The following is a 23,675-nucleotide window of genomic DNA, read 5'->3' on the forward strand; positions in this document are numbered from 1 at the left end:
CTAACTCTACCTGCTGTCAGTTTCTAATCATAGAGTGAGGGCTCTGGGTCAGCGTGGGTGCATGGCATCAAACCAGATGGCTTAACTTCTGAGGTAGCCATTATAAGAGTCTGTAATCCAAAACATTTGGGAACCCCGCCTGGAGGTCAGTGGTTGATCCAGAACCATCTGTAGCCTCCCAGGAAGGGAGAGATTTGTGAGAAACAGCAGGTTATATGTTTTTCTACCCTTCCACTGAGTACTAATGCCATTGCCATGACCAACCTGACTTTCCTGTGATATGTAGCACCAAATCCTCCTGCTGGCAAGACCCTGAACTGGTGTTTTCAGCCAGATCACAAAAGCTTGAACAGTAATTTCTTATTGGTGTAAAGTGAGAAACTCCATAAATGCTTTTTAAAATGTTGAAACCTGCCAAGCCACAGCAGTATGGACTTTTCCTTCCTTGGGATTTGAATAAAGGAAGATTCTTCTCAGTGAATATATATATACATATATATATATGTATATTTTAAGAATTAGTCAATTAGTAATATTTAGTTACCTGCTCTTCCAGTCTGTTCACCGTCTGTACACCATACTCAGCCCCTTCTATATCACACACAATACTTTTTCTCACATTTCCACCTTCTCTGTCTGTCAGAATCCTCAGGCCTTCTCAAATCGTAGCTCTTCTAGTAGCTCCTGACTCTTACCTGTCTCTGTCTCATTGGCTCTTACCTAAGGACAAGGATGGAAACAATAACTTTCCACATATGTATCTCTCGTCACACCTCAAGTGTATTCTGAGAGGCTTAAGGACAGAGACTGTCTTAAAAATTTTCTGTCTTCCCTATGGTTGCTGCTTCTCATAGTCAGTACACACTAACTTCAGTAGAGTCTTTTGGTAGGAACATGTGATAGACAGAGGGAGTAATTCAGGTAAGTGATAAAGGAATTTAGAGAAGGAGGGGATATTCCTGTGGTGGCTTGACTGATGAGGTCTTCCATAATCCTGAAAGATTAGTTGGCTTTGGATAGATGGGACACTAGGAGAGAAGGCACAGACGTTGGTGTGAGCATGAACCAGTAAAATCAATTATTTAAACAAGCACTCATGGCAGAAAACTGGCTTTGCTGCCCAGGCCAACACTTTTCACCCATCCACCTTTGTCCTTTTGTCCTGTGGGCCTTCCAACCAGTCAGCAGGATAAGAAGGTGGTAGAGGCCTTGCTGCCACTGACACATATCCACGTTGTCAATGCTTTGCCGTCACCACAGCTACTCTATTCTTGTCTCCTAATTCCATGGATCTTCATTTGGCTAGACTTTGATTGTCTCTCTTGTAACTCCCAAAAATGATCTTGGTGCTGCTTGCATCATGTTTGGCCCTGCCACCCAGTCTGCCCTTTGCTCACTGTGCCCTTTGATTTTGTTTGCTAATGGGTTTTGGGCCCCATCACTGGTCTGGTCTCTATAGTTGCTTCATGGCCAGCTCCTCACCAGGTCCCTGTGCCACGATCTGGTGAGCTGAGAGCTGTTTGATTGTAGCAGAGAGCCCTAGGGTCTGTGGGGGGGGGGGGGAGGGGGGAGGAAGAGGAGATCAGATCATGAGGAGTCTCAAATTCCCAGAGAGGAAGAGTTTGGGCTTGATCCTGTGAACACTGGTGGTAGGTGGTTGGAAAGGGAAGGATGGGACAAATTCCAGAGGTCTTCTAAGGTGGAATCAGTGGTATTGGTGGATAATGGAATGGCCATGGGCATCAGAGGAAAGGGCTGAATCACAGATTATGCTGAGGTTACTGAGCGATTGAGAGAATAGAATCATTGACAGAAATAGGGAAGTCTAATGGGGAAGCTGCTTTCTCAAGGAAAGTTGTTTAGCTTGGGGCTTGTCCACAGGATGTGCACAGGGGTATGTGCAATTATGGCATTAGAACTTAGGTGGGAGCTCAAGACCAGATGTGTAGATTCCAGATCAGCTGCAAGTAGAGGAGGTTGTGGGGGTGGGCAGAGAGAGACACTAAGGACTGATGGCTGAGGCAGGCCATGGCTAGGGTGGAAGAGACAGAGACCGGCAGTAAGAAAGGTAGGGAGAGAACCAGCAGCCTCCAGTTCCATGGCAGCCAGAGAAGGAAAACATTGAAGAGGGTGTCAGAAACTCAGGAAGAATGAGGGCTGACCAAAGGCCATCTACCTTGGCCAGAAAGGATCAGGGATTTTTGAGAATGTGTTTTCAGGAGTGAGGTGAATAAACAGGTCAGCACAATAGCAACCAAAGAAGTGAGTCAGGAAACAAACACCAGAGAAGGAAGGAGAAAAAATGGAAACTGGAGGAGAAAGCCAAATTGATTGAAGGTTTTTCCCCTAAGATTGAGAGGGTAAATCCGGGGGCCCAAGTGAGAGGGTGAAGTTAGCGAGCTGTTGCCCCCCCCGGGGAATCCAGAGTCCAGGTCAGCAGTGAGACCCACCTGGGCTCAGATGCCAGCCCTGCCCCCTGCTGGCCAGTGGCTTCCCCTTGCCGAGCTTCTATTTCCTCATTTGTAAGATGGGTATAATAGCACTTATTTCATAGGTTCAGTATGCTGATAAAAAAAAAAAAAAGAACAGCATGTAAGATGATTTATAGGATACTTGGCATGTGTAAGAGTTCAGTAAATATAGCTGCTATTATTGTAGCTATTTTTATTTTAATATTATCAGCTAGATCAGTTGTACAAATAGCAAAAGACATAATGTACACGAAGGTCACACAAGCACACAATGTCAGTAGGACATCAGTGGATAAGTGGGTAAAAGATGTGCCTAGACAAATTCCACATAAGCACCTCATAATTATGTAATAAGCACCTCATAATGTTAAGACTTGGTAACAATGAAGACTTAAAATATGAAATATTATTTGATACTCAGAGGAAAATATGGCAATATTGTCAAAATTATATTAAGTTGGACATCGTATTAGTCAAAGTAAACTAGTTTATACTGTGGTAACTAATTACCTCTAAACCTGCACATCTTAAAGCCACAAATGTTTATTTCTCACTCATGCTATGTGTTTATTTCAATGGGCAGGAGGGCTCTGCTGATTGTCGTCCCACCAGGACCCCAGCTGATGGAGGTGACATCTCAACACCTGCTTCCGTGGTCATCACCGAGCCAGGAAGAGCAATGTCACACCTCACACACTGGCTCTTACAGGCTGCTACCGGAAATGGCACTTGGTCATTTCCTTTCCCATTTCATTGGTTTGGGTGTCCAAGGGAGATAATACAGTCATGGGTTCTCAGTTTCTGTTTCTGGTTGGGCCGGTAAAGCCCCTTCCGCACCCCTCTTTTTTGCTTATCACTAGAGACAGAAACTACAAACCATGGCTTTAGGCTGCTAAAAGCCTACAAAAGAAACAGAACAATAACAACAAAATAAGGCAGGTTGGACAAGCTTGAGAGCTTGTCCAGCCCATAGCCCACAGCCTGCATGTGGCCTGGGACAGCTTTGGTTGCAGCCCAACACAAATTCATAAACTTTCTTAAAATATTATGAGATTTTTTGTGTGCTTTTCTTTTTCTTTTAGTCCATCAGCTGTCATTAGTGTTAGTGTATTTTATGTGTGGCCCAAGACAATTCTTCCAACGTGGCCCAGGGAAGCCAAAACATTAGACGCCCCTGGTTTAAAGCAAGGCTCGTGCCCATGCCTGACTTGAGAAGCAGCACACACTCACCTGTGTCCAGAGAAGAGGAGAATAATCATGGCCACAGGCAGCAGCCTGTGTCATGCGGGCCTCCTTCCTTCTGTCCTTCACTCCATCTCTCCTTCAGTGCCTCTGCTTCACTGCGGGACGTCATCAGCTTTCACTTGGAAGAATGCAATAGCTTTCCCTCCATTCTCTACCCTTTCTAATTGATCTTGCAGGCCACCAAATTATCTTCCTAAAGCACAAATTCATCATGCCATGCCCCTGCTTTAAACCAAGTGGCTCCTCACTGTCCGTAGGGCGAGGTCCAGCATCAGCCCTCGCTCCTTCTTCCCTACATTCCTTGTGTTCTAGACACATCAGATCTCTCCACATTTTCTCATACTGCATGTTCTCTCTTGCCTATGTCTTACATTTGCAATGCCTTCTACCTGGAATTCCTTCATACCTCTACACAGCCTCTTTATTTGAGAGAACATAATCACCTTCTCTCTGATGAATGCTTTCTGGACATTTATGGTTCTCTTCTCTGTTGTCTGATAGCATCTGGTGTGGCCTTGGGATCTAGGACACAGCAGAGAGGTGAAGGGGCAGGATGGGAAGCCCTTCCAGAGGGGAACAGGCACAGGGACTCCTCAGCGGTGTGTCCAAGAAAAAGCAAAACTGGTTTCTGACTATTGAGAGACTCACAGGTCCCCTAGAGTCTGGAGACAAATTGGTGATTGGCACATAGAAAACTAAGCTGATGAGGAAATGATAAAAGTGATAACTTGAGGGAAAATAAAAAATTTCACAAAAAAGAATACAATATATGACTTCTTTGTGGCTAATATTTCCATAATTATAATTTTATAAACACTGAAAATTAATTTAACCATAAGTGTTGCTGTAACAGTGTTGAAAAGAATGGGGGAGGGGAAAATGTATGTCTTAGGGGAGACGTGAGAGAGCTAGCACCCTCCAGAGTAGGAAGTTCAATAGGTGCTATTGAAAACTGAAATTGAAGAACCAGCATAAGCAGGATAAGCATGGCATTAAGAAATAAAGGCAAGTGTGGGATGGTAGGGACAACTAAAGGAGTTAAGAATAGTCATCTCTCAGGGGCAGGAGTCAGGAGACAGATGAGGCATCCTGTTGGACTTTTTAAACAGAAGTTGAAAAACATGAAAAAAAAATTCAAGAAAGGTGAAAACAAAATATGTAAAGGTATTTTGCTGGTATTGTTTATTATAGTAAAAACTGGGAATAGCAGCATCCAACAATGGAGGCAGCAGCAATATAATGCAGGGGAAAGAAAGAGCTGTCGGGTCAGACGCACACAGAGTTCAAATGCAGGGTCTGCTGTGCAGTAGACTGTTGGACACTCAGTTTCTGTCTGTAAAGGGGGTCCTAATAATAAGAATCGCTGTAAGGGACAAATTGAATTATGTAACATGCCCATAGAAGGGGCTAAATAAATGTTTGCTCCCTACCTTAACTATAGCTAATAAACAGGATAGAATTTTATGCAGACATTCAGAACTTAGCATACTAATTATCTATAAAAATAGAGAATAAGTGAAAAAAGCAGAAGACAATTATATATCTCTATCTGAGCACCATTGTTGTAACTATGTAAATACTCTGCTTTCAGATAGATACAGATGAAAAGGAAACAAAAATGAGAATATTTTTGTAAGGCTTGTGAGGATATGGGTGATTTTTAAGCTTCTAATTTCTTATAGCTATTTCAAATTGATATGAAATTAAGAGGACTCTGAATATGCATTTCATCTTTCATAGTTTTGAAAGCCATTATCTTGTTCATTCCTAATAATAAGTATAAGCAGTGACAGCAGCACTGTCCTTTGCATTTGTCCTTTATATGTAAAGAGAGATGGACTTCGCTTTAGTAGGACTTTCTAGAACATGCTTATCTGCATGGTTTTGTGGTGCTCTCTCACTTTGTGGACAAGATGAAGGTCTGGTGCCTAAGCTGGCGTTTCTCAAGGATGGAGTTGTTGACCATCTGAGAAAATGTTTTCCTGTGCCCACATGCCGTAGGGGAGGGCTGCCATTTCAACAGGGCTAACCCACAGCCATCAACAGTGGCTTCTGTCAGCTTTTTGTAACTGTTCCTCTGACGGAAAGCTCCAGAGCAGCTGCATCATTTCCTTCCTCTTACATTTGTGCTCAAGGCTCACCCTGGTCAAGAAGCCTGGCTGCATTTCCCAGAGGTTCTTTCATCAGCCAATAGAACCTATGACCTTGTACCCTCCTTCGTGTTGCCCTTGCTGTCAGTCGGCTCTTGTTTATCCTTCCATCTTTTCTTTGTGAAATATCACTCAGAGATTTGTCCATAGGAGTGCTGAAAGAGCTTCCTCCATTTATGTCTTGACTGCTTCGTATTCCATAAAAAAATAGTTTGTTTAACCAGTCTCCTAGATAGAGGTTTCCTTTATTTGTAATCTTTTGCTTTCACAATGTTGCATTGAATGCTTCTGTATTTTCATCACGAAGCGCACCTGTCAGTGTAGGATAAACTCCTAGAGGTGGAACTACTGGGTCAAAGGGGATATGCGTGGAAAATTTTGTTAGCTGTTGCCCTCAAGCCTCTCCACACCAGCACTGTGAGCACATTTCCCCAAAACCTTGCCAACATCAGGAGTTCTTCTACTTTTTGATATTTGCCAATCTGGTAGGTGAAAAATGTTTTCTCACTGTGGTTTTAATTAGTCTTTCTTTGATTAAAGAGACTGTGTATCTTTTCATATTTTAGAACTCTTTTTATTTCCTTTTCTGTTCACTGCCTGTTGGTGGCCTCTAACCATTTTTCTGATGGTCATTGGTCTTTTTCCTAATCATTTGAGGGAGCTCTTTATGTACTAGGGAAATTAGCCCTTTGTGATATGAATTGCAAATATTTGTTCTCGGTTTGTCATTTGCCTTTTGACTTTGCCCATAGTGGTATTTGCCATGCATAATTTTTTTTTTTTTTTGAGACGGAGTCTCGCTCTGTCACCCAGGCTGGAGTGCAGTGGCGTGATCTCAGCTCACTGCAAGCTCCGCCTCCTGGGTTCACACCATTCTCCTGCCTCAGCCTCCTGAGTAGCTGGGACTACAGGTGCCCGCCACCACGACCGGCTAATTTTTTTTGTATTTTTGGTAGAGACGGGGTTTCACCATGTTAGCCAGGATGGCCTCGATCTCCTGACCTCGTGATCCGCCCGCCTCAGCCTCCCAGAGTGCTGGGATTAGAGGCGTGAGCCACGGCGCCCGACCGCATAATTTTTTTTAATGTTTGCATAATTAAATTTTTCAATTGTTTCTTTTGTGGCTTCTGGGATTTCTGGTTTCCTTAGAAAGGTCTTCTTCACTGGAAGATTATTTTTAAAAGCCTAGAATTTCTTCTAGCATATGAATGATTTCATTTTTATTTTGAAATGTTTTCATCCTTCCAGAATTTATCCTGGTGTGAGGTGTGGCTCCAACATAATTTTTTTCAAGGTGGCTACACTTTGTCCAACACTATTAAACAATCCATCTTTACCCCATTATTCAAATGCCACCTTTTTCACCAACTAAATTTCCTGGATGTATTTAAGCATATTTCCAGTCTTTTGTGTTCTGTTGATGATCCTGAACATATACCATCAGCAGATTGCAGCTTTGTACTATGTTTTGCTGTGGGCAGTGGGTCGGTGCTCATACCCCAGCACTGCTTGTTTTCATACTTTTCTTGGCTATTATAGCTGGTTCATTTTTCCAAATAAACTTTAGAATGCTTAATTCCACATATAAAAATCTTATTATTTTTATTGTGTATCTCTTAAGTTTATAGGTAATTTAGGGAAAATTGACATGTTTGTGATGCCAAGTTTTCCAATGCAAGTTCATTTATTCAAGTCTTTTGAGCCCGAAAGAGCATTATAAAGTTTTCTTATCTCCTTTTCTTGGTTGTGAACTCCCTGGGAGCAAGCATGGGGTCAAGTTTTGAGTATGGCTTATTAGTAATGATCTATATAATTACTGACAAAAGAAACATAATTTTCATTAAATATTTGTAGAACCTATTTTTTTCCTAACATCATTGCTTGCCATTTTATGAGTTGTTTTCTGCACATCAAAGAAAGGCAAGATGTAGTACAAATGCTGATGTCAAATGTCAGCATTTTAATCCTTAAAGTCATCTCTTGATTGGTGTGTTCTTTCTTTATTTATTTTTAATAAAAAATTGTATTTGCTTAGAAGCATTCAGAATGTCAACTTTTTCTTTTCTTTTTTTTTTTTTTTTGCAATTACAGAGTGGTATTCACTTAACAGAACAACAGTCATTTTATATAAGCTGCATCAGAAACAACTGAAGATGAAAAAACTACCATCCCCATATATAACTAATTTGTGCTGTGCACTAACAAGAACCTGCTTTTAATTTCCATGCCAGTTTACAACCCCCATACTGTACTAGGCAAGGTTGGTGGCTATTGAAAATACCACCAGGACAGGGATATCTAAAGACACATTTGGTAGTGTGTTAACTATACAAAAAAAAAATAAAAGACACTGTACAGTTTAAAAACAAATCTTACACAGCCTTACATTTCAGTTTTTTTCTTTAAAAGGAGTGAGTTATGTACAGGTTAAATGCTTTATAGACAAGAAAAAAAATACGCTAGAACCAACTTATTCATCATCATCTTCTTCATCTTCCTCCTCCTCCTCATTCTTATCCTCTTCATCTTCCTCATCTTCCTCCTCTTCCTTCTTTTTCTTGCTTTTTTCAGCCTTGACAACTCCCTTTTTTGCTGCAGCAGGCTTTCCTTTAGCTCGATATGCAGCAATATCCTTTTCTTATTTTTCCTTCAGCTTCGCAGCCTTCTTTTCATAAGGCTGCCTGTCATCTGCAGCAATGTTATTCCACATCTCTCCCAGTTTCTTTGCAACATCATTAGTGGACAGGCCAGGATGTTCTTTGATATTTGGGCGATACTCAGAACAGAACAGAACAGGAAGAAGGCCGAAGGAGGCCTCTTGGATGCATTGGGATCCTTGAGCTTTTTTTTTTTTCTTTTGAGATGGAGTTTCCCTTTGGTTGCCCAGGCTGGAGTGCAATGGCGCAGTCTCAGCTCACTGCAACCTCTGCCTCCCAGGTTCAAGCGATTCTTTTGCCTCAGCCTCCCGAGTAGCTGGGATTACAGACGCCCGCCACCATGCCTGGCAATTTTTTTTTTTTTTTTTAGTAGAGACGGGGTTTCACTGTCTTGGCCAGGCTGGTCTCGAACTCCTGACCTTAGGTGATCTACCCGCCTCAGCCTCCCAAAGTGCTGAGATTACAGGTGTGAGCCACCACACCCAGCCTGAACGTCTTTTTTGTCTCCCCTTTAGGAGAGATACAGGTTTTCGTTTCTCTTTCATAATGGGCCCTGTCTGCCTTTGCCATATCTTCGAATTTTCCTTTCTGTTTAGTAGACATGGTCTTCCACCTCTCTGAGCACTTCTTAGAAAACTCTGAGGAGTTGACTGAAGCATCTGGATGTTTGTTCTTATGTGCCTCCCTACAAGTTTGCACAAAAAATGCATATGATGGCATTTTCTCTCTTGGCTTCTTAGGGTCTCCTTTGCCCGTGTTTAGTTATTTTTCCTCAGCAAGGCACAGAATTGCCCAGTGCCCATCTGGCTCTCACTTGCCCCAGTGCTATCTCTATGGAGCTCATTGTACTGCAATGGCTGTGATATCGCGAGCCAGGTGCAGCCTCCTCACTCTCTCCGCTCTATAACATTGCTCTCCAGCCAGCGCAGCTCCTAGTTAATTCGCGTGTTCTTAAAAGAGCATTCTGTGTAGATAATCCAGGGGCTTCACATTTAGGTATTTGAGTTTTCCTCCACTAGGAATAGTGGCAAATATAATGTGATTTTCCAGCTCTAATCTTCCCTCCCCCATAACCCTGGCACAGATTTTGAGGTAGCCTTGGCCTGGGAAGTAGTCAAAAGGCACTGGGTTGGACAAAGAGCAGACCATTGGCATCTATGTGCATGTCCTCAGGGGAGGTGACTAGGCAGATGGGGACAAGACACGGGTGCTCTGTGTTCTGAGCGTCAGCGTACATCCTGTTTGGTTAGCACAGAGTGAGTCTGGGAACTTTGCACTTAGCACCTTGGCAGCCCCGGTCTGGGAATTGTGGTGCCTTCTCCTAAAGTTAGGTCACTAATCTTTGACTGGCTGTTTGCAGGACCAGTTCTCTAACGGATCCAGGGTTCCAGTGGAACCCTGGAGCTTCTTAATAAACTGCCTCCCTACTTAAAGCGTGGTGTCAAAACCAGGTTGAAATGCAACGTGAGGAGAGAGGACTGTGCTTTGGTCTGCCTAGGGAGGATGTGACCAGTTCCGCGTGCTGTTTGTGAACAGGAAGATAGTGGGATCAGATGCATTTAACATGTGGATACAGTTCTGAGGGGTTTTAACTGGTTTTCTTTGAACTTTAGAAAAGCACATTTATTTTTCCTTGGAGCAAAAAAGTAGTTTCTTTTTAAGTGGTTTTATTGTAACTCATGGGGCTGTTCTCCTAACATTCATATTTTATAGTTTGCACGATATGCACAAAGGTCACAGATGTACCAGCCTGGCCCAGTGGCCTCCGTCCTGTATTTAGAAACCAGTTCGGGAACGGAAGAGGATTGCTCTTTTGTTTCCTCAGGCCACTTTTGGTCATTTCAGGCAGAAACAGTCTCTGCATTGGAATTTTCCTGTACAGATCCTGCAATTCAGGAATAGAGCATTTAGCAACAACAGTGAAAATGTAATGTGTGACAGCTGTGGAGAAGAATTTGCCTCCAGTGAGGGGAAAATGCTGTGTTCAAAGTGGATTTCTGATGAGCCTATTAATGGGTGTTCGGGAAGCTGAATATGTCACTGCCATTTTGAGATGAAAGGCCCAAGGTGTTTGTTCCTGAAGCTAATGAGGAAGCCCTTTCCCAGCCTCAGCCTTACCTCCCCAGCAGGACTGGTGAGATGTGCACACAGGGTCTACTCCACATCTGGCCCTCCTGAAAAGAAGGGCTTCCAGTGGGGGCTGTGTCCTAGTGGAGAAGGGTGAAGCCCAGTGGGATGGGCTCACGAAGGACCTGCTGTTGACCTCCTGGCTTCAGGTCCACCAGGCTAGGGGTAGATAGGCCAGAAAAGAAACCAGAGGTGTCTGTGGTAGGAGCAGCAGGGGCCCTGGCTTCCAGGCCTGTGGAGCAGAGAGGCTCTGGCAGTTCAGGATCTGGAAAAGAACTGACAAAATGTTCTCCTAAACTCTGGCCCTTGCCGGCTTCCTTACCTTCCCTGTGTGCACACACATGCATGCACATGCACATGCACATGTGCACACACAGGAAGGCCTGGAACTCAGTTTGCAGACTCGTGGAGCTGCCACAAAGCTTCACTCCCAGTGTTTCCCCCACCACTGATGCTTGTCCTCCTGGGTTTATTCTCACCCATGAAAGTAGGGTAAAAATGTATCCCCAAATCAAACACCTGTCACCTTTCTAGAGGCACTTCCATCCTCTCTTGCTCTCACTGTCATCGCTCTCCTGGATCTTTGGGGAGATATTCAGTATGATTTTGTTAACATTCTGCCTTATCTTAGAGATAATTAAATGTGAATATTCAAATTAATTAGCCCCCAGATGTATCTTCTGCAGAAAAAAACTCCTTTAACAAGAAGTCAGTTACAGTTGTGAAAAACATGCAAAACGAAAGAAATGTTTTTTTTCAAAGACCTGTGAAGACCACTGTAGAGAAGCTCCAACAAATTCAGTTTTCAATTTGAAGAAATGTTATTTAATATAGAACATTTTGACAGTTGATCAGACAGGAGAAAATAGGCACAAAGCTGTTATTTTAACTTCTGGTTGGGGGAGTTGATGAGTCTTGAGTGTGATAAAGTAAGGAACGCTTTGGACTGAATCAGAGACCTGTCCTCTAATCCTAGCTTTTTTTTTTTGCTTTTTTTTTCCTTATCTTTAAAACGGGGAAGACACCATTGCTCAGAATTGTGAAGATTAAGCTAGAAGGCCGGGCAGGATGGCTCACTTCTATAATTCCAGCACTGTGGGAGGCTGAGGTGGGAGGATTGCTTGAGCCCAGGAGTTCAAGACCAGCCCTGGCAATATAGCAAGACCCTGTCTCTACCAAAAAAAAATTAACTGGGCATGGTGGCATGTGCCTGTGGTCCCAGCTTCTCAGGAGGCTGAGATGGGAGGATTGCTTGAGCATGGGAGGTTAAAGCTGCAGTGAGCCATTGTTGTACCACTGCACTCCAGCCTGGGTGACAGAGTAAGACCTTGTCTCTAAAAATAAGTAAATAAATAAACTAGAGACATGATGACTCACCCAGCTCCTGATGCAGAGATCTGGTGCTCAGAAATATCTCTTCTCTCTGAGATCCTGGTACTCCCCATGATGCACTAAGTGAAATTGGTACTTCTCAGCCTCATGATTGTCTCCCCATAGTATCGTCCTATTCTATCCCTCTGACCCCATTGCCCACCGCTCCTGTCTGTGACAGTAGCTGCCTGTGTATTCATCATGCATCCTACCTTCAGATTACGAATGCCACCAGGGCGGCCACTGTGTCCGGCTCTAATCTCTGTATGCCTCACAGCACTCGTATTTGTTGAATTTTATTAAATCAATATATAAGAGCCAAAATAAAATATAGGTAGAGGCAGGTTCGGACCTGATAACATCTTTGCTTTGGCCCCAGGTGCCAGCAGCACACTCCTAGTTGGGCATCCTCAGTCCATGTTGTCACTCTCAAAACAAATCTGTTTGTCAGAGTAAAGGTCACCTTTTTTTCTCAGTGGACAAATATTTTTTTCTGAAATGAAAAATTTGCTTTTCTTCCCTTGAGTGTGTGCACTCAAGTAAGCAGAGTGGAGGGCCTGTCAAGATGGGCATTCTCTCTGGAAACTGAGGAAACATCCCGAGCCTATGTCTCCTAACAGTCTTGGCACCTAACTAGAATCTCACCGGAGTTTCAGCACGCAGCCAGCAGAGGACATCACCAGCCATTTGAGTGTGCGGTTGTCTGGAGCAGCCACGCAGCAGGTCTCTGTAGCCCTGATGGAGAGAGTTTTCTTCTTGGGAGGGCTTCCCAGGATGATGTAACACCTCTGCGTTTTGCCTCAGTGGCTGAAGAGTCCCTTTGGACTTGGGTTTTGCAGAAAGAGGAGAGTCTGAGGGCAGAGTGTAAAGTGACACAGCCGGTGTGTAGAGCTGAGCAGCCTGTGTTAGGAACAGTCAGAGCCTGTGGACTTGTGAGGCTTCCCCTCATGTGCTATGTTAGCAGTTCTTTTCCTCAAGCTCTACTGAAAGACCTGTGGACCTGACATTTTATGGTCACAAGCCCTGGAGAAGATAGCCATTCATTTTGCTGGATGACCTTTTAAATAAACCTCTAGAGTGAGTTCCAGGCAAATACTGGAGGTGGCTGTGTTTGCCCAGCAGAATCCAGCAAAAACACTTCTCTGTGCTTGAAATTCCTTCTTGTACCTGATGCTTTGGAATTTAGGCAGGTGATAAATTAAAGATGAATTTCTTCTTTTTTTTTAACGTTACAATATAGTTAGCTATTATCTTGATATGCTTTCTAATATATAATGGAGTTACATATGTACATTTAACTTATGCAAATTCAACTCTACAGATTAAGAGAGAGATCCCCACACACACACAGACACACGCATACACACACCACCTTATTTGTGCTGACCCTTCTGCCAGCTTCTCCATTCAAAGGAGCACAGGCCCCCCCTGCGTGTGATCTGGGAGCCTCACGTCACCTCTGCTGGTACCAGGGCCTGTGTGTCTCTCCTGCGAGAGAGAGCACCTTACTGTATCTTCACGTTTAAAGATGTGTTTTTGTTTTCCATTTCCTTTGTTTCACAACATGGCCTTAACCTCAAGCCACCAGTGCCATCTGTGCTTATCCACAGCCCCAGCCATCTTCGTGGCACTGAGGGAGAACTGCTTGGGCTCCCCTTGCCCAGAGACAGTGTGTTACTAAGGGATGCTCAGGGCATAACTTTATTATAGTTAATAGTTTAGTTTCACTTTTTTTTTTTGTTGGACAGAGTCTTACTCTGTTACCCATGCTGGAGTGCAGTGGCCCAATCATAACTCACTGCAGCCTTGACCTCCTGGGCTCAAGTGATCCTCTTAACTCAGCCTCCCAAATAGCTGGGACCACAGGCATGCGCCACCACACCCAGCTAATTAATTAATTAATTAATTAATTTTTTGGTATAGATGAGGTCTTCCTATGTCACCCAGGCTGGTCTCAAACTCCTGGCCTCAAGCAATCCTCCCACTTGGCCTCCCAAATTGCTGGGATTACAGGCATGAGCCACCACACCCAGCCTGATAGTTTCGCCTTTTAACTTGAGGACCAAGCTGCGGGCGACATGTGACCCCACTATAAAAACAGAACAGCCAGGCGCTGTGGCTCACACCTGTTAATCCCAGCACTTTGGAAGGCCGAGGTGGGCAGATCTCTTGAGGTAAGGACTTCAAGACCAGCCTGGCCAACATGGTGAAATCCCATCTCTGCTAAAAATACAAAAATTAGCCAGGCATGGTGGCGTGCGCCTGTAACCCCAGCTACCCAGGAGGCTGAGGTGCGAGAATCGCTTGAACCCGGGAGATGGAGGCTGCAGTGAGCAGAGGTCACGCCACTGCACTCCAGCCTGGGCAACTCTGTCTCAAAAAAAAAAGTTAAAGCAGGAAGAGGGGAAGAGGGCATTACTCCTGAGTGATCCCCCTTTGTTGTGACTACTGTTGTTTAGTACTTGCCTGAGCCCCAGAACTTGGTCTCTTTACCCTTTCTCCTGTTTAGTGCCAGCTTCTGGCTTGGAAGCCCACGTTCACCAGCTCCTCAATAAACAGATTTCTATCAGGAATATCTACCAGGGTTCTCCATGTTGCTGAAAAGCCCCTAGTTCAAGATAACCTTTAAAATGGCCAGCATCAGAATATATACATGCTAATTTGATATATTTTTAAAGGTAGAGGTTGGCTGTTGACGACTCCAGATATGTTTGGTCTCATCACATTGGTTCTAGATAACTAATATTTTTAAAGGATGACTAATAGACTCATAGCAGTCTCTAGAATGAAAGCATCTATCTGTCCTTATCATGTTTGTTTTATCATCCAAATAAGCCCTGGACACAGTGGCCAAGGCCCCAGTTGAAGTCTCAACCCTGCTCTTGACTAGCAGTGTGAGTGTGGCCAAGCCATGAACTCCCTAGCCTCAGGATCCCTGTGGTAAAGTGGGGTTAACAGTATCTGCCCATTTCACAAAATTGTCATTGAAGGCAAATGAGATCATTTTAAAAAGGACTTTGAAAAACTATGAAGTGCTGTATAGATAAATAAAATAGCAGTTTTATTTATTATGCCGTGTTCAAAGAAAAAAGGTAAATAAATTCTTGATGCTAGAACCACTGAGATTAGTACCTCAAACATCCCTGACTTCCTTTGTTAAAGAGCTTGGGGGGACATCCTTAATGTTTCTGAAGTTGCGAAGGGAGAGACCCCAGGTTTCACTCCGGGTGACATAATTTCTTTGCTGTAGTAAGATTCCAGTGGCATTTGCCTTAGCATGTATCTCGTTCTTGCAGCTAAATTAGAGCATGGTAACTATTTCCTCTCATTCCTTTTTAATCTGTGAAATCATGAGCCTTACTCTTGCCTTGTTAAGGAGGAGAAGCCAGACTACTCAGAGGACCCCCACGGAGCTCCTCAGCAAGTGGCCTGCCCAGCCTTCCCCTCTACAGCCCCTGAGCCATCACCACATTTGGGATCTTCTTCTCCACCCAGTTCCTTACTTTTCAGCTCATATTGTCGCATTTATTGGTCTCAAGTCTCTTGTCTTGGGTTGGGCTGGGAAGGAGGAACATGCAGGAACGGAGTACCAGTCGGATTCTAGCCTCCTGCGTTCCCATTGAATGCAGGAGGGGTTGAACCCAGTGACATTTTGAATATAAATATTTTCATCAGAGTTAGGCTAACATTAAAGAATTTTTCTTTGGGAAAATATTTTCTAAAATAAAGTCTGCTGAGCCAATTCGATTCCATGATGAGGTTTTTTTTTAATACAATACAGTTAAATTTTATCTTCATCAGGGTTGTTTTCCATTTAAATTTACTACAAAGACTGGAGTCATTAATCGTTTTTTTGTCTGTGTCATATATTATGACCATAGCTTCTGCTATAGCAAGTTCTCTTGCGGCTGTTAGTTCCACCAAGTCCACTTCTCTAAGTTAAATTTTACAGGTCTAAATGTTTTTATGAAAACTAGATTCTTCTGTCAATTTTTAGACAATCCCAGTATTCAATTTACCACATGCAGTTTTAACTATTGCCAGTTTTATTATCAGTTGATTCTTTGAACGAACCATTGGGAGAAAAACAGGAGACTGATAGTATATATTTATCAACTAATTCATTTTTTAAAAAAATTGTGGCCAAGTGTGGTGGCTCACGCCTGTAATCCCAGCACTTTGGGAGGCCGAGGCGGGTGGATCACCTGAGGTCGGGAGTTCAAGACCAGCCTGACCAACATGGAGAAACCCCGTCTGTACTAAAAATACAAAATTAGCTGGGCATAGTGGTGCATGCCTGTAATCCCAGCTACATGGGAGGCTTAGGCAGGAGAATCGCTTGAACCCAGGAGGCGGAGGTTGCAGTGAGCCGAAATCGCACCGAGCTGAGATTGCACCATTGCACTCCAGCCTGGGCAATAAGAGCAAAACTCCATCTCAAAACAAAACAAAACAAAAATGTGATTAATTTTAGACATAGAGATGAAAATAGAGATAGAGTAGAAGGAAATGGCCTCAAGTCAAAAGGGGATGTTCAAGATCATTAGTCATAAAGGAAATGCCCATCAAAGCCACCAAGAGATGCCACTTCACACCCACTAGGATAGCTATAGTAATTTCCTTTCAATGGATAACAGCAGCTGTTGGTGAGGATATGGAGAAATTGGGACTCTTGTATGTTCCTGACTGGGAATATAAAATGGTACAGCTGCTGTGGGAAAAAGTTTGGAGGATCCCCAAAAAGTTAAACATAGAATTGCCATATGACCCAGAAATTCCACTCCTGGGACACAACCCAGAGAATTGAAAACAGATGTTCAAACAAAAGCCTGTACATAAATGTTCACAGCAGTGCTATTCACAATAGCCAAAAAGTGGAAACCATCCAATGTCTTTTTTCTTTTTTTTTGAGATACGGTCTCACTCTGTCGCCCAGGCTTTAGTGTAGTGGCACGATCTCAGCTCACTGCAACCTCCACCTCCTGGGTTCAAGCAATTCTCCTGCCTCAGCCTCCTGAGTAGCTGGAATTACAGGCATGTGCCATCATGCCTGGCTAATTTTGTATTTTTAGTAGGGATGGGGTTTCACCATGTTGACCAGGCTGGTCTCAAACTCCTGACCTCAAGTGATCTGCCTGCCTTGGCCTCCCAAAGTGCTGGGGTTACAGGCGTGAGCCACCACACCGGGCCTACCATTCAGTGTCTATAACTGATGAAAAGATAAACAAAATGTGGTATATTCATACAATGAAATATTATTCAGCCATAAAAAGGAATGAATTACTGATAACATGTTGCAGCATGGATGACTCTCAAAACATTACGCTAAGTGAAAAATCCCAAGACAAAAGGTCACATGTTGATAATTCTGTTTATAAGAAATGTACAGAATATGTCAACCTACAGAGACAGAAAGCAGATTAGTGGTTGCCAGGGAATGGGAGACGGAGAAAATGGGAAGTGACTGCTTCATGCATACAGGCTTTCCTTTTGCAGTGATGAAATATTCTGGAACTAGATAGAGGTGATGGGTGCCCAATATTTTGAATGTATTAAATGCCACTGAATTGTAGACTTTAAAATGTTATATGTATTTTACCTCAAAAAAGTCGTGGGGACAAAGTGATGAATTCAAAATGTGCTACTCTGCTTTAAGACCAGTAAAGATCATTGACCAGGAGTCTTAGAAACTCTACTTTCCTAGATGTCTCCTTGAAGAAACAACTCCAGTAGGCCGGGCACAGTGGCTCACACCTGTAATCCCAGCACTTTGGGAGGCCAAGGCAGGCAGATCACTTGAGGTCATGAGTTTGAGACCAGCCTGGCCAACATGGTGAAACCCCATCTCTACTAAAAATATGAAATTAGCCAGGCGTGGTGGCAGGTGCCTGTAATCCCAGCTACTCCAGAGGCTGAGGCAGGAGAATCACTTGAACCCAGGAGATGAAGGTTGCAGTGAGCCGAGATGGTGCCATTGCCCTCCAGCCTGGGCTACAGAGTGAGACTCCATTGCAAAAACGAAACAAAACAAAACAAAAAAACACTTCAGCCCTTTTGTGTGCTCAGATTTGCTTTTAGAAAATGGATGCATGGGGAGAAGAAAACAACACTTAAGGAGATTACCTGTTTCTCCTGTTTCTTATGTACATTGTGTTGCAGGTAAAGCAGATGCTCAAATAAATACATTTGAGAAGTATGTGAAATGCCAAGAGCTGGGGACAGGGACAGAAAGATGAGCCTTCAGAAGAACTAGATGGGAACATGATGGTTTAATGTGGGCCGTGGGGTATCAGGGCAGTAAAGAAGCCTCTTGAATCAAAGACAAGCCCAGCTCAAAACCTTTCAGGGGACGTCTGTCCCCTTCTGGCTGCCTAGCATTCATTCTTCCTTTCTAAGGACATACAAATTTCCCCTTGGGGAAGTTCTTCTCTCCCACTGCATGCAGGTAATAAATCAAAGTGTGTCGCCCACCCACTCTGAAATTGAAGGCATCCCTTTTAGTTGCCGTACTCCTGGGACATTGACCTTTGAGTAGGGTGGGGGGACACTGGTACTGATGGTGTAAAAAGCACATCCCTGGAACAGCCCCCTGGTTTCTTTCTTGGATCCTGCCCTCATTTCAAGCTTGGTTCTCCAGCCTCTTTTCCATTTAGTAGGCACCCCAGTGTCCTTCTGTGTACTCCTTTCTTAAGTTAGTCAGAGTTGGGTTTTGTTGCTTTAAGCAATGCATCCTATCTGACAGAAACTTCAAATGCTGAGGAGTAGCTGCTGATGGGCATTTTGTTCGCTGGAAAGGACTTGCTGCAACTTGCTGAGATGTGAGGACTCAATCTCAGACAACATATCCTAAACATCTAGTGTGTGCCAAGTCCTGTGCTAATTTGGTAGAGAAGTACAAGGGAGAATCAAAGGAAATAACAGTGAAGTCTGAGTTTAATCACTAGCTATAAAATAGTTTGATTTACAGCCAAGGAACTTAGGTACCATAAGGAAGAATTGGTCACCCACTGGTTTAAGGCAAAGATGAGCATCAGTCAACTTTATTTTTTCAACTCTCTTTTTAAAACAGCAGCTGTCCGTGCCTATGTGAGCTTCATCTGCTCAAAGACGTGTGTGTGTGTGTGTGTACGTATGTATATGGGGGGTGGGAGGGAGATCCAGACCCTTGTGGTCTTTCCCACTGAGCAATTCTGTTAGTAAGCCAGATGTCGATTATAAATAGGCTCAGAAGATAAGGACAGGCTGGCCTCTATATTTTGTTGTGGCCCAGCTTGTTTGTTAGTAACAAACATTTACTAACCGCTGGCCATGGCGCAACATTGGCCACAATACCATAAGGATTAGTAAAGAAGTAGAAGAGACTGTTCCTACTTTCAGGGAGTTAAGGGTAAAACATGCCCAGATGCTTCAACTCAAGAATAGCTTCAAAAAATACAGACAGAAAGACATGCAAATTAGCATGGTAAAAATGGAATATTCTGTGAAGAAAGCAATGAAATTTTACTATAGGATTTAATGGAGAGATGTACCATGTTTTTGGATGGGACTCATCAGTATTGTAAAGGTGTCAATTATCTCCTAGGTAATATATATTTGGCATGTTTCCACTCAAAAATCTAAAATTTTTATAGAACTAAACAAGCTAATCCTGTAATTCATCTGGAAAATAAAATGCTGAAATCTGCCAAGAAAATTTTGAAAAATAACAAAGGCAGCCTGCGCTATCAACTGTCAAAGTATCTCATAAAGCTATATTAATTAAAGCAGTGTCATACTGGCATATGCATAGACAAATAGATCAATAAACTAGAATACAAAGTATAGAACCAAATCTAAATATTTAATTGAGAACTTGGTGTATATTAAAGATGTCAACTGAAAGTAGGGAAAGGATAGGCCATTTATTGTGCAAGGACAGTGAGCTAGTCTGTCAGAAAAAAATGAATTATATCTTCCCTTCACATCATTTTATAAAAATAAGTGGATTTAAGGTTAATACATTTTTTAAAACTATAGAAGTAATAGAAGGAAACATTGGGAATTATGTTTATAATTGGGTATTGCAATAGCTCTTTTTAAAACAAAATGCAAAACACAAAGGTTTTAACAAAACACAACAAAATCTATTGTATATTTTAACTTTATCTTGTTATATAACCATAAAAGATACTTTTAACTATAAAAGATATTTTTATAACTATAAAAGATATTTTTAACCATAAAAGATTAAAAACTAGGGCCGGGCACAGTGGCTCACACCTGTAATCCCAGCACTTTGGGAGGCCAAGAGGCTGAAGTGGGCTGATCACCTGAGGTCAGGAGTTCAAGACCAGCCTGGCCAACATGGTAAAACCCCATCTCTACTAAGAATACAAAAATCAGCCGGGCGTGATGACATGCGTGCCTGTAATCTGAGCTTCTAGGGAGGCTGAGGCAAGAGAATCTGTTGGACCCGGGAGGCAGAGGTAGCAGTGAGCCGAGATCGCTCCACTGCACTCCAGCCTGGGTGACAGAGTGAGACTCCGTCTCAAAAAAAAAAAAGAAAAACTACATAAAATAGAGTTAAAATATACAATAGATTGGGAGAAAACATTTGTAACATATAATAGATAATGGCTTAATGTAGGGATAATAAAACAATACTTATAAATCAATAGAAAAATAGACAAAGGATATCAACAGACAGTTCACAGAAGAGAAATACAAATGACTAGTAAACATGAATCAGGGAAATGCAAATTCAAACAAGCAACTTTTTTTCAACCATAGATTGGGTCAACCTTAAACACAAGTTGAAACAAGATACTCATTTTTTTGCCCATCAAAGTGGCCAGAATGTAAAAGATTAATAATGCCAATTATTAATGAGGGTGAGGAAGACAGGTACTTTCATTCATTATTGGTGGGAATGTAAATGGACCCATCTTTTTTAGAAGGCAACTTGGCAGTATCTACAAAATGTAAAACGCACATACCTCTCAGTTCCATCACGGTGCCTTCTGTGTGCCCTCTCATCAGGCTTACAAGGAGGAGAGTGCAAAAGCAGCCATATCTCCTAAGGGCCAGGCCTAAATTGGCATGGCAATTCTTCTGCCACCTTCTGTAAGCCCAGAGAAGCCACAGGCCAGTCCAGATCACAAGGAGGGAATCTAGCTCCTGGCAGAAGAATGGAATAAGTGGAATTATTGGCCGCTACATTTTCGAACTACCACATAGATAGAAAAAGCATATTCCTTCGTGTACCATTTTAGCAGCATTTCTTCAGTATTTATATGTTTATATAAATTTCAAATTATTCTATTGTTTTAGTCCATATTTCCTTCCTGACCTAAACCATGTGACTGGGCACCTATTCAGTTTTTTGTTTTTAAATTTTTTTCTTGTGGTCTGTGGATAAGTTATATAAACAAACAACTACACATTGAATCCCACCATAGTAAATGCAGTCTAAAAATTCAATTTTGTAAACCCTGGTGTTGTATTATTATGAAGTTAATTAAAAACAGTGTTTTATCAGTAGGTATTGTCATAAAATTAAACCTTGTGAGACTTCCACTGTGTATAATTGATCTTACATTGAACTGAGAAAGTCCCAAGTGATTGTGAGGCAATTGATCCCTAACACACGCGCGCGCGCGCACACACACACACACACACACACACACACACACTGAGAATTACTGCACCCCACTCTGAGAATGAGGTTAGGTAGGCTGGAAAGAGGACAGTCGCCAAACGCCAATCATGTAATAGCTGAATTCACATTATTATGGCACATATTATTTTTAAATATATTTTTGTATATTTTAAAAACATATATTTGTCCTTTTAGATTTACTAAGTGTCTCTATATTCTGTTCATTGAAGCAAATCTCCCCCAGGTGTGTAATGTATGTCCAGTGCTCTGGGGATAGAGCCAGAGGTGAATGAGCACCAGGAGGGGTTGGCTTGAAAACAGCATCTAAAGTAATCAAGTCACCTGGATGTTAGGACGGAGCTGTGCATGGAGAAGGGGCAACCCCCTCCCCCCAGCAACCTGATTGGAAGTGAGTCTTGAAAGACAAGTAGTAGCTGGCCCAAAGAAACGCTGGGTGTGAAAGAGCATTCCAGTCAAAGGAGACAGCTTGAGCAAAGACTCCTCAGATAAAAGTAGTTCAACACCACGTGTCCCTGTTCTGGCTGGAGTTGGGCCTGGTAGTTTAGGTTTATTTGAGCTTAGGCAAAAAGTTAAGCGAGTACCAGGGTGTAGCCGGCCTCCTAGGCCAAGTGAGGACCCATGCAGTGGAGGGTGGGGGCCAGGCTTGTGTGCTGAGATCACCCCTCCATTGGCGGGTGGATGATGGAGTAGGTGAGAGCAAGACTAGAGGCTTGGAGGCCGCTTGGGGGGCTGCTGCCAAGATTTTGAGGAGGTGACCTGACTCTAAACTGGGAATGTGGCATCAGGACAGTCACATGTGTCATCATTAAATGTGAAATCTGTGACTAGCCAAAAAGAAATTTTACTTCATTCTTTTGTTCTATTTTCTGAGATTATATCGTATTCTAAACATGATCAGAAGGTAGGCATATGAAATTTACTCATTCTTCTGATATTTTTAAGCTCAGCATATTTCCACTTTTAATTTATAAACAAAATTTTCTTTAAACTTTCCTCCAGGAGTGATCAAAAGCTTAATTTCTTGGATAGTCCTCTTCCTCTATGCAAAACTTATTATCTAACTTGGTAGTCTGAAATCCTTTATAAGTTCTGTATCTAGATCTTGTATAGTGTTTGGTTGTCCAACTGACATTTTTATAAGCTTGCTTTTTGTTACTGTCATAATCCACTCAGCTCTTATAAATGCCTTCGCCTGTCTTCCAAATGCCATGGCTTTTGCAGTGATATTTGCACCTGTGGTGTTATGCTGGCAAGTGGCTTCATGTCCTTAAGGTCTTAAAATACTCTTTCCTCTCCTCCCCTCCCCTGAAAAGGAAGCTTGTCTGGGAACTGGTTTGCTTAAGGTGATAGCTTCACTTCTCTTAACTTTGTGTAGATTTGATTAATTACACACACATACAAGGAGTAAATCAAAGACGGGTTTTGGGGATCATCTGGTTCTGAGAGAAATGATAGGCAGGAATTGACAAGTAGGTTAAGGTAAATTATTAATAAAACACTCACCACTGCCATATAATACAGAGGGGAATGATTGACGTCACTACCATTTTATATTATACGACTCCAGTTTATATAGGATACAAATCCTGGACAACCATCAAGCTTGGGCTAAAAGCCATGGAAGTGAAACCAACAGCAGTTTCAGTAAATGCAGTCACCTTGTACTGTGGTTGTAAACCATAATCATTTCTTAGTTGTAACTTGGAACATCTTCTTTTCCTGGTAATTAACTATTTGTGATTTTTGCATTTCCTACCAACGCCATGAGTCACTCTGTGTTTTTACAATGCACCGTTGTTAGCGAGGCTTCATGCCTTGCTTAGGCTAACAAGCCTTTATCCTTAATCAATCCAACAAATATTTACACTGCACTGCCCTTACAGCATATTCTCTGGAGCATAGAGTAGTGCCCTCACCCCACAAGGCACTTACAGGCTCTTAGAAGAATTTGCAGCCCTTCCCAGTAGTAACTGAGAGTAGCAGGTTTGGCTAATGG

At 42.6% G+C, this 23,675-nt stretch overlaps 1 protein-coding gene and 1 pseudogene across 2 annotated transcripts in view; one reads left to right on the forward strand and one right to left on the reverse strand.

Annotated features, from left to right (window-relative positions):
• Nucleotides 1–23,675, forward strand: part of ABHD2 (abhydrolase domain containing 2, acylglycerol lipase) — a 113,880-nt gene that overhangs the window by 38,917 nt on the left and 51,288 nt on the right. The window lies entirely within an intron of this gene.
• On the reverse strand, nt 8,337–12,095 carry LOC115930828 (high mobility group protein B1-like; annotated as a pseudogene).

Source organism: Gorilla gorilla, chromosome 16, assembly GCF_029281585.2.
Source record: "Gorilla gorilla gorilla isolate KB3781 chromosome 16, NHGRI_mGorGor1-v2.1_pri, whole genome shotgun sequence".
NCBI classification, from domain to species: Eukaryota; Metazoa; Chordata; class Mammalia; order Primates; family Hominidae; genus Gorilla; species Gorilla gorilla.